Source organism: Haliotis rufescens, unplaced genomic scaffold (genome assembly GCF_023055435.1).
Source record: "Haliotis rufescens isolate VD_foot unplaced genomic scaffold, xgHalRufe1.0.p SCAF_13, whole genome shotgun sequence".
In the NCBI taxonomy this organism is placed as follows: Eukaryota; Metazoa; Mollusca; class Gastropoda; order Lepetellida; family Haliotidae; genus Haliotis; species Haliotis rufescens.
The window spans coordinates 31477556-31496018 of record NW_025963813.1 but is presented as its reverse complement, the minus strand read 5'-3'; the positions used below and the strand labels follow the sequence as shown (position 1 = coordinate 31496018).

General features: G+C 41.9%; 1 protein-coding gene across 2 annotated transcripts in view; it reads right to left on the bottom strand.

Moving 5' to 3' along the window:
- LOC124152861 overlaps positions 1-18463 on the bottom strand; it is a 171568-nt gene that overhangs the window by 76412 nt on the left and 76693 nt on the right. For both annotated transcript variants that reach the window (XM_048394398.1, XM_048394395.1), the window contains exon 2: positions 17919-17985. The gene's annotated coding sequence lies outside the window, so the exon portion shown is untranslated. The remainder of the gene's footprint in view (positions 1-17918; positions 17986-18463) is intronic.

The window sequence follows — 18463 nt, the reverse complement described above, 5'->3', positions numbered from 1 at the left end:
TTTTGTAACTTTTGCAATTTGACAGACAATTCAAATGTGAGTACAGTAAACTACGGTTATAACGAACACGCTTATAACGAACTGACGGATATAACGAACTTACTTTTTGGTCCCGCCTATTTCCTGTAGTTATGCTGTATATATGCTTATAACGAACTACGGTTATAACGAACTAAAATTAGTAGTCCCTTTGAGTTCGTTATAACCGTACTTTACTGTATTAAAGAGGTTTGTTCAAACAAAAAGATAGGGTGTGTGTATTATAGCTGGAAAACTGCTGAGTGCAGCGTTAATAATACAAAAAGAAAAGAAATCAATTGACAGTTTAATCTGACTGGATCCAGTCAATTCGAATAACGCAAAGAAGAAAGGACATAAACCAGATAGACAAAGACAGATGTTAGTTAATACTAGTTAGGTAGGTAAATATAAATTGTCAATGCAAGGGAATAAATAAACAGTCCAGATTATCCACCGACTTCTTTTGGCGTAAAGGGCAAAATAGCTGTGAAAGTTATATGAATGGACCACTGCCAATCAGGGATGCCACCGACCCGTAAAAAGGCGACTAACGGGATCGGGTGGTCAGGCTCGCTGACTTGGTTGAAGCATGTCATTGGTCCCAATTGCGTGGATCGAAACTCATGATATTAATCACTGGATTGTCTGGTCCAGACTCGATTATTTACAGACCGCCGTCATATAGCGGGAATATTGCTGAGTGCGGCGTTAAACAACAAACCAAACCAGTGATGACACCAGCTGTTCGCGAAAAGGTTAAGCATGTTCCTCCCCACCGGTAGCACCCGGAGACAAATCAAATTACAGTAAACTACGGTTATAACGAAGTCAAAGGGACTACTAAATAAATTTTAGTTCGTTATAACCGTAATTCGTTATAAGCATACATACAGTATAACTGTATAACTTTGTGCAAATAGTCGGGACTAAAAAGTTAGTTCGTTACATCCGTTAGTTCGTTATAAGCGTGTTCGTTATAACCGTAGTTCACTGTATTTGGAAATATGAATGTGTATTTCTGAAGGATACGTTTCTTTTTTAGCATCACACACAGCGCCCAAAAGGTCAAGTGACTTCTATTAACCACATTCATCAACAATGACGGTTCAATACATATTAAATGTGTTACACATGTACAATGAAATAAACAAGCCTGCCTATGTGTTTGATTTAACGCTTCATTGAAGCAAAATGATGTCCTATTCAATTCGCTATTTTGACTTGTGCCACATGTTCATGTGTTTGTTCAGGAGAATGCGCCACCTGGAATGCGTTTTGTCGCTTTTGTTGAATAATACATAAATCGAAATAAACAGAAATATCGAACTATAGGAGTCATACAAAGCGTCGAGTGGGTGATGGGTTCGGTTTAACGCCGCTTTTAACAGTATTCCAGTTATATCACGGCGTGTCAGCTTAATGTGGGAGAAAAGCCCGAAGTAATGCAGGTCTCAGACGTTTACCACTTCGGTGAAACCCACGAGCACGAGTATGGTGCTGACAAACCTAGAAACATAATCCGGGCGAACAGGGATTCGAACCCACAATCATAGGTTTCTGGCGTGCCAAAGGGACCCAAATCTGCACAGCGAATCGCGGCGCCTTAGACGACTGGGCCACCCGTGTCCCCTTCAAAGCGTCGAGGTTAATACCGATACACCTCAATCTGGTGTTTTTAGTCATTCATATTTCCATACTGTAGCCGGTAGTAGCCACTGAGTGTAAGAATGTGAAGGATATGTTTAGGCAGTGACTCCGGTATGCAGTACCTCATGTGCAAGATTGTTTTGTGACATTATTATAACACGACAGGGATCTGTTTCGTAACACGGGAATTTGTCCTGGTATCATAATACGAACATACGAACAGCATGCCATTCTGATTCACATCCCTTGGGATTGTCTTCATCTAAAATTAAAGCCCAACATTCAGTTCAGAACGAATTAGTGTCAGGTTGTCCATCATATGTTACAGAGTAATAGTAATTGTGTGATGGCAGTTGAAAAGAATAGAAACTAACAGTTGTATCAACATTTTGGAATGTTCGCCATTTTCTCTGAATCATCCGAGGGGTGTCGGAGAAGTTCTGTGTCCTGCTCTCTGTACTCGCCTCTTTCGAGAGGTGTGAGGATGGTCGGGTAGCCAAGTGGTTAAAGCGTTCGCTCGTCACGCCGAAGACCCTGGTTCGATTCCCCACATGGGTACAATGTGTGAAGCCCATTTCTGGTGTCCACCACCTTTATATTGCTGGAATATTGCTAAACGCGGCGTAAAACCATACTCACTCACTCATGAGAGATGTCTACTGTCTACTGCTATGTGACATGTGGTAATTCGTAGATCACCCATAATCATATCGTGTATTTTCAACATTTTCCTCTGCGGTAGCAGTTGGAGGTCTTCCTGATCTTGGATCATCATCGAGACGTTCCCGTCTCCTCTTGAACTCACTGGCCTCCTCTTAACAGTGGCACAGGCAGGAGCATCATCACCCCAAGGTGTCATCATGTCAGTATGTACGGCTGTGAGCGTTATCCCTTTCAGATACAGCTACTTGATACCAGCGCGGTAGCCAATTTTGTCCATTTACATCAACAGAGAATGCGTATTCACTTAGATGCCTGCAGTAATATGCTGCCTGCAGTTGGTTGCGTGAGTGAGTATGGTTTTACGCCGCTTTTAGCAATATTCCAGCAGTATCACGGCGGGGGCACCAGAAATGGACTTCTCCTATTGTAGGTTTGTTTTCCAAATTTGACCTTTTTCTAATCCTTGACTTTTCTTGTATATCGGTGCTCATTGTTTTCAACCTTTTACGACGTACGTAGTTTCTATCGGAAAACATAAATACCTTATTGAAGTTGTAAGGGATTAACACAGAAATACGAACGACATCATCATCAACTGATAACAAATCCGAGTCCACTTTTAATTTGATTCAATGTTTGTCACGACCAACGTGGTAAACCTTCAAATTCTACATCACATAGAGTTTATATAACCGCGTTAACATTCCTTTCGGGACTACATGATGAGAGAATTGTTAAACGTGTTCAGTGGAACGTTGACCATAATGAGTGAAACATGACTATTACGTATAAAACGGATAGTTTGTTTTGTTTGTTTGTTTGTTTGTTTGTTGTTTAACGCCGCACTCAGCAATATTCTAGCTATATGATGGCGGTTTGTAAAAAATCGGGTCTGGACCAGACAATCCATTGATTGACACCATGAGCATCAATCCACGCAATTAGGATACGAAGACATGCATCAACCAAGTCAGCGAGACTGACCTCACGATCTCGTTAGTCGCCTCTTACGACAAACATAGTCGCCTTTTATGGCAAGCATGGGTTGCTGAAGACTTATTCTACCCCTTTTACTCATCACACCAGACGTCAATCCAACACAAAGCTAACAGGCATATTACTTTAACAATAGAACGCAAATAGTGTGGATTTAACCATAACGCCCTCACTAACAATTCTGATGATATTTAACCTCTGAAAACATATACGTGCTCCTGGTGTCACCAAAGTGGTGAACGTGTAAGACCTGCATCACTTCAGGTTTCCTCCAACATGTAGCTGACACGCCGTAATGTAACTGGAATACTGTTCCAAGCGCCGTTAAACCCAACTCACTCACTCAAAACATATAAATCGAATTCCTATCTATATTACATTAACTTATTAACACCTGATATTTGTAAACGGAACACAATAGCAATCAGTGCGACGAAACAGCTTGGAGTTCGTCTGAAGCCAAATCCAATATATATTTAAATGTCCGCTTTCCATGACTTGTATGCTTTAATGTACACTGTTCCCATCTGGATTGTTGTTGGTTAGCTGTTTAACGCCGCACTCAGCAATATTCCAGCTATATGACGGCGGTCTGTAAATAATCGAGTCTGGGCCAGACAATCCAGTGATTGATATCATGAACATCGATCCACGCAATTGGGATCGATGACATGCATCAACCAAGTCAGCGAGCCTGACCACCCGATCCCGTTAGTCGCCTTTTACGACAAGCATGGTCACCTTTTACGGCAAGCAGTGGTTGCTGAAGACCTATTCTACCCCGGAATCTTCACGGGTCCCATCTGGATTGACAAACCGACATGTTCCCAGGAGCATGCTATGCTGGCATCAATGCAGTAGTCTCCATCACTGCAGTAGTCTGTCGCCATGTCACTGCATGCAGTAAGCAGTCGATTAACACTACAGTCCTGCGGGCTGGGAACAGTTGAATATGATATGTATCGTCTTATTCCAACACGTTGCCATCAATATGACGCAAACACAGAACTCCCGTACCCGTCAGATCTATGAATAATAGAACTTTCAGCAAGTGGGACTTTTCAATATATAAGCACGTAATACACTATCGTGTTCCTAGGACCACTATTGTGCATTCTCTGCATGGTAGCGCGAAGGTTGCTCATTTACTTTGTAAAAAGATACATTGAAATCTGCACATGTGGATAAGTGTTTCATTCCGATGAAGAAGGTTGATGTGTACGTGTATAATGTAACTGCATCGAATCTTCAGTTCGAGCACATCGACTATCTTGTACGAACATATTCGATATTTTCTCACTCGCTATTTACGCTCTCTGTTCTTATTTGGTTAATTTACGATCAAACCATCAACAGGGTTGGGTTTTTTTTACCGCAGCTATCCGCAAATGTCAAGGATGACTTCATAGTCGCTTCGCGCAAGTTGTGCGTTTCGGTGAAGCCTTTTGGGAGTGGAGTATCGAAATGGAAACGAAAAGACGTGCTGTTTTCAGTCCCGTGTCTGGTATTTGATAATGTTTTGGTTACACTTGCAGAAGGGACATCGAGATTAGTGGAAGTCACATAAGGCTAAATTTCCACATCATTCGTATGTGCATACTATATATATGTACACATCGCCATACGTGCTTAATATAAACGTGAAGCAAAAAGTCCTACTATGTTTATCAGAAAAGTCGTTTATAAAGGAAATCTTCTGTTCAAATGTAAGCGACAAAACCATTAACATAAACATAAGAAAATGTCTGTTTTATGGAGCTATCGCATTAACAAGGATACCTCACTCACTCACTCACTCACTCGCTCACTCACTCACTCACTCGAACCGACAAGTCCATGTCTTAGCCCCTTAATATCAGGTGCCAGGCAAGTGCAATTACCATGTTACATGTATAGCGTCTTTTCGTATGATACAGACGGGGATCGATCCATCGACCTTCCTCTATCCTAGCCGACGTTCTACCTACTACGAAAGCGATCCCGGATAAAAGGAGAGCCAACAGACAGCATAAAGGAATTAATTGCACATGTACATTTAATTCCGTTTTGTTTCTTGACTTTTGGATTGTCTGAGGACGCAGGTCTGTAATCGATGGAGATTGTGTACTTTACTTGTCACACTGACCTCTGGGCTCGTCAAGCAAGGGGGGGGGAGGCACGGGGGGCCCAGTCGTCTAAGGCGTTCATCGGAGTGGTAAACGTCTAAGACCTGCATCGGGCTTTCCTCCCACATTAAGCTGACACGCCGTGATATAACTGGAATACTGTTAAAAGCGGCGTTAAACCCAACTCACTCACTCACTCACTCGTCCAGCAGGATTTGGGCTGGTACATATTGGAACGAGACATGACACAACATAATTGTCGCTCGTCATGTTATGCATGAACGGGGGCGGTCGGGTAACCTAGTGGTTAAAGCGTTCGCTCGTCACGCCGAAGACCCTGGTTCGATTCCCCACATGGGTACAATGTGTGAAGCCCATTTCTGGTGTCCACCGCCGTTATATTGCTGGAATATTGCTAAACGCGGCGTAAAACCATACTCACTCACTCATGAGAGATGTCTACTGTCTACTGTTATGTGACATGTGGTAATTCGTAGATCATCCATAATCATATCGTGTATTTTCAACATTTTCCTCTGCGGTAGCAGTTGGAGGTCTTCCTGATCTTGGATCATCATCGAGACGTTCCCGTCTCCTCTTGAACTCACTGGCCTCCTCTTAACAGTGGCACAGGCAGGAGCATCATCACCCCAAGGTGTCATCATGTCAGTATGTACGGCTGTGAGCGTTATCCCTTTCAGATACAGCTACTTGATACCAGCGCGGTAGCCAATTTTGTCCATTTGCATCAACAGAGAATGCGTATTCACTTAGATGCCTGCAGTAATATGCTGCCTGCAGCTCGTTGCGTGAGTGAGTATGGTTTTACGCCGCTTTTAGCAATATTCCAGCAATATCACGGCGGGGGATACCATAAATGGGCTTCTCCTATTGTAAGTTCGTTTTCCTAATTTGACCTTTTTCTGATCCTTGCTCTTTCTTGTATATCGGTGCTCATTGTTTTCAACTTTTTACGACGTACGTAGTTTCTATCATATAACATAAATACCTTATTGCAGTTGTGGGGGATCAACACAGAAATACAAACGACATCATCATCAACTAATAACAAATCCGAGTCCACTTTTAATTCAATGTTTGTCACGACCAACATGGTAAACCTTCAAATTCTACATCACATCAGTTTGTTTTAGTTGTTGTTTAACGCCACACTCAGTAATATTCCAGCTATATGACGGCGGTCTGTAAATAATCGAGTCTGGACCAGACCAGCCATTGATTGACACCATGAGCATCGATCCACGCAATTGGGATCGATGACATGTATCAACCAAGTCAGCGAGCCTGACCAACCGATCTCGTTAGTCGCCTCTTACGACAAGCATAGTCGCCTTTTACTCATCACACCAGACGTCCATCCCACACAAAGCTAACACGCATATTACTGTAACGATAGAACGCAAATAGTGTGGATTTAACCATAACGCCCTCACTAACAATTCTGATGATATTTAACCTCTGAAAACATATACGTGCTCCTGGCGTCACCAAAGTGGTGAACGTGTAAGACCTGCATCACTTCAGGTTTCCTCCAACATGTAGCTGACACGCCGTAATGTAACTGGAATACTGTTCCAAGCGCCGTTAAACCCAACTCACTCACTCAAAACATATAAATCGAATTCCTATCTATATTACATTAACTTATTAACACCTGATATTTGTAAACGGAACACAATAGCAATCAGTGCGACCAAACAGCTTGGAGTTCCACTGAAGCCAAATCCAATATATATTTAAATGTCCGCTTTCCATGACTTGTATGCTTTAATGTACACTGTTCCCATCTGGATTGTTGTTGGTTAGCTGTTTAACGCCGCACTCAGCAATATTCCAGCTATATGACGGCGGTCTGTAAATAATCGAGTCTGGGCCAGAAAATCCAGTGATTGATATCATGAACATCGATCCACGCAATTGGGATCGATGACATGCATCAACCAAGTCAGCGAGCCTGACCACCCGATCCCGTTAGTCGCCTTTTACGACAAGCATGGTCACCTTTTACGGCAAGCAGTGGTTGCTGAAGACCTATTCTACCCCGGAATCTTCACGGGTCCCATCTGGATTGACAAACCGACATGTTCCCAGGAGCATGCTATGCTGGCATCAATGCAGTAGTCTCCATCACTGCAGTAGTCTGTCGCCATGTCACTGCATGCAGTAAGCAATCGATTAACACTACAGTCCTGCGGGCTGGGAACAGTTGAATATGATATGAATCGTCTTCTTCCAACACGTTGCCATCAATATGACGCAAACACAGAACTCCCGTACCCGTCAGATCTATGAATAATAGAACTTTCAGCAAGTGGGACTTTTCAATATATAAGCACGCAATACACTATCGTGTTCCTAGGACCACTATTGTGCATTCTCTGCATGGTAGCGCGAAGGTTGCTCATTTACTTTGTAAAAAGATACATTGAAATCTGCACATGTGGATAAGTGTTTCATTCCGATGAAGAAGGTTGATGTGTACGTGTATAATGTAACTGCATCGAATCTTCAGTTCCAGCACATCGACTATCTTGTACGAACATATTCGATATTTTCTCACTCGCTATTTACGCTCTCTGTTCTTATTTGGTTAATTTACGATCAAACCATCAACAGGGTTGGGTTTTTTGCCGCAGCTATCCGAAAAGGTCAAGGATGACTTCATAGTCGCTTCGCGCAAGTTTCGGTGAAGCCTTTTGGGAGTGGATATCGAAATGGAAACGAAAAGACATGTGCTGTTTTCAGTCCCGTGTCTGGTATTTGATAATGTTTTGGTTACACTTGCAGAAGGGACATCGAGATTAGTGGAAGTCACATAAGGCTAAATTTCCACATCATTCGTATGTGCATACTATATATATGTACACATCGCCATACGTGCTTAATATAAACGTGAAGCAAAAAGTCCTACTATGTTTATCAGAAAAGTCGTTTATAAAGGAAATCTTCTGTTCAAATATAAGCGACAAAACCATTAACATAAACATAAGAAAATGTCTGTTTTATGGAGCTATCTCATTAACAAGGATACCTCACTCACTCACTCACTCACTCGAACCGACAAGTCCAAGTCTTAGCCCCTTAATATCAGGTGCCAGGCAAGTGCAATTACCATGTTACATGTATAGCGTCTTTTCGTATGATACAGACGGGGATCGATCCATCGACCTTCCTCTATCCTAGCCGACGTTCTACCTACTACGAAAGCGATCCCGGATAAAAGGAGAGCCAACAGACAGCATAAAGGAATTAATTGCACATGTACATTTAATTCCGTTTTGTTTCTTGACTTTTGGATTGTCTGAGGACGCAGGTCTGTAATCGATGGAGATTGTGTACTTAACTTGTCACACTGACCTCTGGGCTCGTCAAGCAAAAGGGGGGGGGAGAGGGGGGACACGGGGGGCACGGGGGGCCCAGTCGTCTGAGGCGTTCATCGGAGTGGTAAACGTCTAAGACCTGCATCGGGCTTTCCTCCCACATTAAGCTGACACGCCGTGATATAACTAAATTTTCTGGAATAATGTTAAAAGCGGCGTTAAGCCAAACTCACTCACTCACTCACTCACTCGTCCAGCAGGATTTGGGCTGGTACATATTGGAACGAGACATGACAACATAATTGTCGCTCGTCATGTTATGCATGAACGGGGGCGGTCGGGTAACCTAGTGGTTAAAGCGTTCGCTCGTCACGCCGAAGACCCGGGTTCGATTCCCGACATGGGTACAATGTGTGAAGCCCATTTCTGGTGTCCACCGCCGTGATATTGTGGGGATATTGCTAAAAGCGGCGTAAACCCATACTCACTCACTATGCATGTACGGACTATATACATGCGTTGGGATATGGCGTGACACGGCTAAAAGTGAATTCATATCACTACTCCATTACTGCAGCTATTGCAGGTATTGTGCAGCTAGTGGAATAAGTGCTATGAACCAAGCGACACATTTGGCCTGTATTAAGTTGTGAAACCCCTCTGTTCTGGGATGCGACCCGTGAAGATCCGGGGTAGAATAGATCTTCAGCAACCAATGCTTGCTGTCAAAGGCGACTATGCTTGTCGTAAGGGGCGACTAACGGGATCGGGTGGTCAGGCTCGCTGACTTGGTTGATGCATGTCATCGATCCCACATTGCGAGGATAGATGCTCATGATATCAATCACTGGATTGTCTGGTCCAGACTCGATTATTTACAGACCGCCGTCATATAACTGGAATATTGCTGAGAGCGGCGTTAAACAAACCAACCCACCAACTGTTCTAGGATGCATTATTCTACAACAACAACAAAATCTTTGTGCCCATGCTGTGGTCCCTATATTCACATTAAATCTGAAAGTCCTAAAATTCAAAGTAATAAATACAAAGTGTCTTTGTAACTAAACATTGAGCCCTGTCCAAATAATGACCTTTACCAAGCGTAGTTAAATATAATTACCAAAAAAACATGTTCGATTAAATTTTTTTTAAGACGGCGTAAATTTAAATCCACCACACTCACTCACTGATAATATAACGCTCTCAATGAGTAACTTTTTGTTATTCAAATAACCTTTAGGATATTACCGATTATTGAGAAACTGATTTCCTCCGCAATGAGTCAACGGCTGGGAGGCAGGCGTTGAAAGGTAAATATTAGATTTAAGTCAAGGACCGTATTTCCTCTCATTAAACACACTTCAACTAAGCTGACCCAAACAGCCAGTGCGACCCAAACTGCTCACTCTCCCCTTTTCTCCCTTAGATTTAATTAACACGCTCCATCGTCGCAGAAGCTACTGAAAGTCGGAGCACAAACCAAACTCGTCCACAAATTGCCATGACGAAGATTTATTGGGCAGTATTTCCATTCTGGCTGTAACTGTTCGCTTTTTCGCACGGCTGGACATTCAGAGAAATCGAATCTCTTGACATTGCGGACGAATGAGATGGAACTATGGCCATTAGCTTGTGTCTTAGTATAGGAGTGATGGGCTTGTTGATGCGTAGGCAGCTGGAAAGCAGCTAAAGTACCGTGCAGTGCTACATGGATAGGAAGCGGCATGACCAAATGAAATAGCCAGTAAACTATAAATCCGTCATTTTGCACCACTGATATGCTGCTAATGTCTTGATAATGTACTTCAGTGTTTTGTCCGTTCGAGTGGAGACGCGAAGATGTTTTTGTTGATGAGTACGAAAATGGTTTGGGAGTTCGTATTTGTGTTGAGTTTTGCTTGATTTAAAAGACTTACGATGGTTCATGTCTACAGCATTAATACTTTTGAATTCTGTTGTCAGATAAATGGTTTGAGCATGCAGTGTTCAATGATGCATGGGCTTTTGTAGGAAAAATGGATCAGTCTCGACCAGAACCGTACGTTCGTGATATAAGCCTTCACACGTTGACCGTGAGTGTTATTGTTGTTTAGTATGAACCCATAGCAACCACAACTGTTCAAAGATGTGTCAAAGTCCACTCAGACGCCTACAATCTGCTTCCAACGTTAGGAGAAAGCCATGATAGTTCTGTCGTGTGATTCAAAGCTACGTTTAACTCACTCGCTCACCAAAGAGGTACATGTCTACAGTCAGTCAGTCAACAACGTGAAGCTTAAACGCCGTCTTATTACTTGAATACATTTTCAAAGCGGCGTTAAATTCTTGTCATTACCTCATCCACCAACTCGCTGGAATATTGCTAAAATCGGCGTAACAACATACCCACTTAATCTTTAATATAATACATTGTTATTATATGCATCTTATAATAAAAAAATGACCCTTTTCCCTCCGTCCAGACCCATGAAGATCCGGGGTAGAATAAGTCTTCAGCAACCCATGCTTGCCATAAAAGGCGACTATGCTTGTCGTAAGAGGCGACTAACGGGATCGGGTGGTCAGGCTCGCTGACTTGGTTGATGCATGTCATCGATCCCCGTTTGCGTGGATCGATGTTCATGATATCAATCACTGGATTGTCTGGTCCAGACTCGATTATTTACAGATCATAAAGATGGAAAATCGCCGAGTACGGCGTCAAACAACAAACCAACAAACCAAATTTCCCTCCGTACAAGAATACAAAAGGTTAAACACGGACCAAAGACACCAGCCAAAGGATTATTTTCTGACTTTTTGCTCCCGCTGTACGTTATATATTTTCTCGTCCTGGGGATTTGGGGGTAGAATGCCCATCAAGAAATGCTTGTTGTTAAAAGCGACAAAATTGATCGGGTGGTGTCGATGACTTGGTTCATTTTGTTTAACACCAAAGCGGTAAACGTCTGGGACCTGCATCACTTCGGGCTTTCCCCCCACGTTAAGCTGACACGCTGCGATATAACTGGAATACTGTTAAAAGCGGCGTTAAACCCAACTCACTCTCTCATTCATTTTGTTTAATCGCACATTGACAACATGGATCATTGCTCAATATATCAATCACTGGTTTGTCTGGCTTAGACTTGACCATTACGGACGTCTTCATATAGCCGTTATATTTCTAAATGCGGCAACAAATATGCAGAAACAACTGTGTTCCCTAAATCCTGTCAGAGGTGCGGTGAAATGGGGTTTAACGTCGCGTCCAAGATTATTGCACTTATATAGCGACGTGCATGCACGTGTATGTGTGTTTGTGTGGCTGCTTGTACTAGTCCGGACTGATGCCGATTTATAGTGCCAGGTCACTGAGATACATGCCGCAGTTTAACATGAATACCCCACTCAGACACAGTATACTGACTCCGAGCCGACCAGTCCTTGTTTAAGCCCCTTAATGCCGAGCGCCAGACAGGGTAACAACAAGTACCATCTTTTAACGTATTTTGGTATGACGCGGCTGAGGATCGAACCCCAGACCTTCCGCTCTCCGGGCGGACGCTCTACCATTAGACCACGGAGGCGGTAAATCCTGTCAGACAATGTTCATATAGTAACAGTAGTATGTCTGTACAAGTCCATCAATCATTCTTCCCTAAGATCTGTTACACGCATACATCAGTTCCAATATATGCTTACAAAGTGGAGCATGGACTTTGAGGAATATTCCTCGAGATTAACTTACCTGAAGACGCATATTCTGGGATGGAGAAAACATTCTTGGAAAAACCTCTTGCCATTAAAAAAGCATTATAGATTAGATATGTTATCAGGCGGTTGTTTCGTTAGATATTTATCAATAATGGATAACTATTATCTTTTGCAGAATGTTTTAAATTCCTCCAGATCTAATTTAATTAATCTTTACCAAATATTTATTTAAAATTGTATTGACCTTACAGAGAAATGCGTGTTAACGTTTTTATCAGGACTGTTATTCATCAAGGGTGCTCCACCACATTATCTTTAACCACCCCAGTATAATTACAAGTAATTTGATCAATATATAGCTGTATTTGTCAAATATGAAACGAAATCGAATATCAAAAGTATCACATTGATTCAAAAACATGCCTTGTTAAACATAATGAAGTTAAAAAATGATGCCTTGAGATAATCATGTTTAAATTGTCACCAGTGAAATAAACATGTAAGGGATCAAAGTTGTAGTTATGTTACTTTTCTTAACATCACTGACTAGAGGTTGCAAGTATTTTTATATTATGATGAGATAGATTTCTGATATTGTCATTAATGCGGAGCTGCGTTCCTTCAACTGGTTGCCAAAAAACACAGACGCCAGAGAATGATCTCTGTTTCATCGATCACCGGATTGTCTGGTTTGTTTACAGGCTGACGTCTCATGACAGGAGGACTGCTGTGCTGCATCAGGGAAACAATACAATGTACTTACTTTCTTATGCAAATTGTATGAATGGCAGGTGCTGTTGGTAGGGCAAGACATGCTTACCCTTTTCGCGAACACCTGGTGTCATCACTGATTTTCAGTGATCCATTCATATAATTTCCGCAGCTATTTACCCTTTACGCCAAGTGGAAACTATTTCGGCAGAAAATGTAGCCTGGTTATCCTATTGAATTGACGATTTATATTTACGAGTATCCATGTGTTTCAGCAAAGAGCTACGACCTGTATTGCTTTGGTTACCTCACACGTTCAAAAACTGTCGGGGGCACGGGTGGCCCAGTCGTCTAAGGCGCCGCGATTCGCTGTGCAGAGTTGCGTCCCTTGGGCACGCCAGAAACCTATGATTGTGGGTTCGAATCCCGGTTCGCCCCGATTATGTTTCTAGGTTTGTCAGCACCATACCCGTGCTTGTGGGTTTCACCGAAGTGGTAAACGTCTGAGACCTGCATCACTTCGGGCTTTCCTCCCACATTAAGCTGACACGCCGTGATATAACTGGAATACTGTTAAAAGCGGCGTTAAACCCAACTCACTCACTCGCTCAAAAACTGTCAATCTTGGCACACGAGACCTTCTATCCTCATTAGGTAGTCATTCGGTTCTTTCTAAACTACTGTCCCCAAATACTTCCCACTTCGAGACTTTGGCGGAAGTTCCTCTCTTTATGCGCCATTAACGCGATACGCTTGCGAAATTAACGAAGTACGTTTGTGTTATTAACGAGGATCACTACTCCCTAGAAGTTCATTCCCCTTGCACGCATGGGCAACGCGTTACAATACCCGTGTGCACCCCGTTGGTCACTCGTGTGGAACCCGTCCGCCACGCGTGTGACAACCGGATGGAATGCGTTGAACACGGGTGTGTACCCCGTTCGTCACTCGTGTGCATAGAGTGACACACTCATCACAGGGGGAACAAACTATTGACCAAAGGAGGACCCATGTTAAGCTGAACTTGGAGGTGGTAACAAGGAGAGAATTTTTTATATCCTGGCGAAAAATGTTAATACACATTTTAGTATATGTACTTGCTGATGTCTCATTTTTAGATGTGATTTTGTTGGAAAATTTGAGTACTGTTGTGGCTTCAACATGATGTATTGCGATGATTTTAAGAGAATACATGATCCTGGTAAATGTTACTGCTATTCAAATGTTTTGTTTGTGATTTGACATTAAACCTCGGTAGTACGACATTCAGTGATCATATTTAAGAGGTTTGGCGGAACATTGTTTTTATTGGAACCTAATTACTTTAAGATGGTGGGTCTCTCTGTCTCAGATCCATAGCCGTGACGCTGGGAAAGGGTAGCATTTAATTAATGAGAGTAGGTTATATCATGGAGGATACACTCGAGGGAGAGGGTTCTACTACGGTAATTACCGTAACACAGGAAGAGACCTGTAGACGTGGGCGCGGGGTTGTGTGTAAGATGGCCGATGCATAATGGCCGCTAGGAGAGGTAAGCATTGATCTAAAGTAGTGTTGTTTTCACGGGCTTGTTGAATAAATTCCCAGCGCTACTGTCAATATATCTTCTGCCCTTACCTATATGTATAGACATCATCTGTATATGACTATATATGTAAATGTTACGATACTGTACCTATTAAACAACAGGCATAAGGTTCACGGAGACGAAGGCTATAGAAAATATACCACATTCGATTTTTTAGATGATATTTGATGTAAAAAATTCTACATGAAAAATGAATGCCTCGGCCGCTTAAAGCCAGAAGGGGGATTCCCAGATAGGACGCCTACTCTCACAGTAGGTCACAAGAGCAGAAACTTCTCTCGCGGAATAAGGCGAGTGGAGCCGAGTAAGCTGGGAGATAATCGGCTGTTGTGTGAAAACAACGTTGAGCTACGTTTGTCAAATTAACGAGGTATGTTTGGCGCAAAACAATGACTTTTGAGCTGGAATGTATACATGGTTGGTGGGGTTGATGCATGTCATCGTATCCCAATTGCCCGGATCGATTGTTAAACTTTGGCAGCTCAGTCCTCAAGCCCGTGTTCGATTCATTTCATCGAGACAGTCTCGGTGTTACCTGGCGCGACATTGTGAATAAGGCTTTAAGCAGCGCAAACTCACACATTAATCATTCCTATATATGCATATACATAGTAATTATACACTTTTCGATCCGTGAAGATCCGGGATAGAATAGGTCTTCAGCAACCCATTCTTGCCGTAAAAGGGTACTATGCTTGTCGTAAGAGGCGACTAACGGGATCGGGTGGTCAGGCTCGCTGACTTGGTTGGTGCATGTCATCGATCCCAATTGCGTGGATCGATGCTCATGATATTAATCACTGGATTGTCTGGTCCAGACTCGATTATTTACAGACCGCCGTCATGTAGCTGGAATATTGCTGAGTGCGGCGTTAAACAACAAACTAACCAACCAACCAATTATATAAAACGCCTTCTCTGTCAAGCACTGTGTGTATCCAGCGTAAAATGGTTCGGCCGAACCATCATCAGTGGCATGGCATAAATGCCAAGTGGGAATTATCCTGGGGTTGTCTGCGGATTTGGTCCACCTTGTCTGGCTTTCTGCATCTCGGCTTATGATTTAAAGATCTGATTCGTAAAGAGCACGCCTAATCTGGCCCACACAACAGTCTTCACAAAGGCCAGCTAATCAGCGACACGCGAGAAATGACTAGGATTGTTCTTACTGCCTTCCGTCTTCAAAAGGGGACATTCGCTTGCAATATACACAAGGAAGTTGATGAAGAAAGGGATTTAAATTTTGAGTGAAAACATCAAATGGATATCCTTCGTGGCGAAAACAGCTTTCATACCCCGAAAAACGTTAATCTTGAATTGAAACGACTTGCTGATCAGTTCTGCGTTGCTTTTGATCAGATAGCTTTGAGAAAGGTTTGATGCCTTCAGGAAAAGCCGAACAAAAGCGTAAAGCTGAAAGGGCGTGTAGAATTTAATGCGATGCAACATCCTGGAAGTATGGCGCTTGAGCGCGTCTTGTTATTTTACCTTTGTTCGGTACATAATTAATATATATAAATATATGGATTCATGGAAGGATACAGTGGAGTCGGTACTGTGGATACCGTTAAAATATTAAATAAATCTATGAAGGAGTTGGGTTGAGATTACATGTAGCCTCATCCCTCTTTTGTCCAAATGTCAGGTTGTCGAGGTAGAAATGTTCACTCGAATAATTATGTGACACATTGCCTTACATAACATCATGCACACATGACATCATTCCTGGGATACTGGTCACATGATGTTCCCCGATGTGTAATTCAGTGTTGTTATTCACTTTAGAAACTGTTGTGTTAAATAAAGTATACGCCCATGTTTGACGGTTGCTAAAATGGCTCAAACAAGAAATGGTTATACGATAGTGAGGTATTTGATACGGGTATATCATAGTTTTGTACGTAACTTTGCAATGTTTCGGCGACGGTTTTTAATCTAGTAACGTTTTGACAACGTTTGGCATTTTGGGGGCTCAAATTCAATTTTAAGTGTATTCTTTCGTTTGACCTTAAGGACCTCTTCTCACTTTATTCCCCATGACTTTTATGAGTATTGCCAAGAAAGAGCTACCATAGTAAGATCTGGTACTAAGGGACCGACCACATGATATTCGGAGGGGGGATGGGATTTTATTGAAAAAAATGAATTGACCCTTAATTTCGTGAAGAAAATAATTATGCTTCAGACTGTTGAAAGAAAGAATATAGCCGACCACAAAAATAATGACATTGTTACAAGGTGTTTTTCTTTTTAAAAAATCAGACTCAGGGTTTCAAATACAAAGTATCTGGTTTCGTGGCTGTATCTGAAGGAAATATTTAATCTCGATACAAAATCCCACGGCCCCCATTATATATACAATTATAATGATTAAAAATTATTTTAGATATTTTGCAGCTTCACGTCATATGATATCTCGATTTTCCTTTTCTCTTCTGATCAGACTACACAGCGCTGATCAAATATAAACACCTATAGGATTCTATTGGGAACACACCCACTCATAGATATTTCAGGGAGTTTCACACAAATTGCTGAAATGAGACAGGCATGACAATGTTAGCAGACTCGATTTGCCTTCAATTATAATCCATTAACTGATTGCTTGTACAGGATTCATGTTATTGATACCCTTGCACACATACATAAAAAAATAATATAATCACAGTGCACAACCCGGATGTACTGCTGATTGAATACATAACCAGTTAGTTAGGTACACATTATTGTTAATTAACAAGACGAAACGTATTGATTATGTTTTCCTTGGGCAGCACATCACATCACAGTACATGTACCCGCCTCCTAATTTAGCCAAGATATTAGCAATTGCTGCGCTTGATAAAAATCGCTACCCTCAAATGACAGGTTGTAGACCTTTTAGACGATTCTTGTTCATGTTTTTAAACGGGAGTCTTTTTGGTCGAAGCAAACATAGTTTGTAGGTGTCCCTTTAGAGGACACCAAAATGGGCAGGTGTTGTTCCACTGTGATACCAATCCTGGTTTCGATTCTCCAAATGGGTACAATGTTTGGAGCTCATTTCTGTTGGCCCCCGATGTCACATTTCTGAAAAATTACTTAAAGATGCGTAAAACCATACTCACTCACCCACTCTTACAACATTTGCAGTACTGAATACTCACATGACATTGGCGTATCCAGAGTCAAAACAGACACCTTGCTCTTGTCGACGTAAGTTTCTTCAAATGTCTGTGAAAAAAAAATAGTGTCATTTACAAAATAGTACGTGTGTGAAATCTGAATCCGAGGATAGCGGACAAAACAATCCTCGTTATAATTATACCGAACTCCAAAAATAAAAATCAATATCTGCATCCAAGCATTTCAAATATATAATCACTTGTTATGTGAATATTGTGAATCCAATTCAGACGGAAATACATTTCTTGTACCATATGCTTTGTGATACCACAATATAGCCAGCTTTAATGCCTGTGAACTTAATTACCCCCTATTACAACATAGTTAGTTTAACCCTATAATTAGGTAACATTTTCAAATTTTCTTAATGCAACATGCGACAATAACGAATCATGCACACGCACGAAACCGGAAAGCAACAGAAGAACTAAATATTTAATGTGCTTTTTTAGAAACAACAATACATAATCAATCGATACGAAGGACACATTCGTTATATGACCAAGGTGGGATTATTATTTTTCGC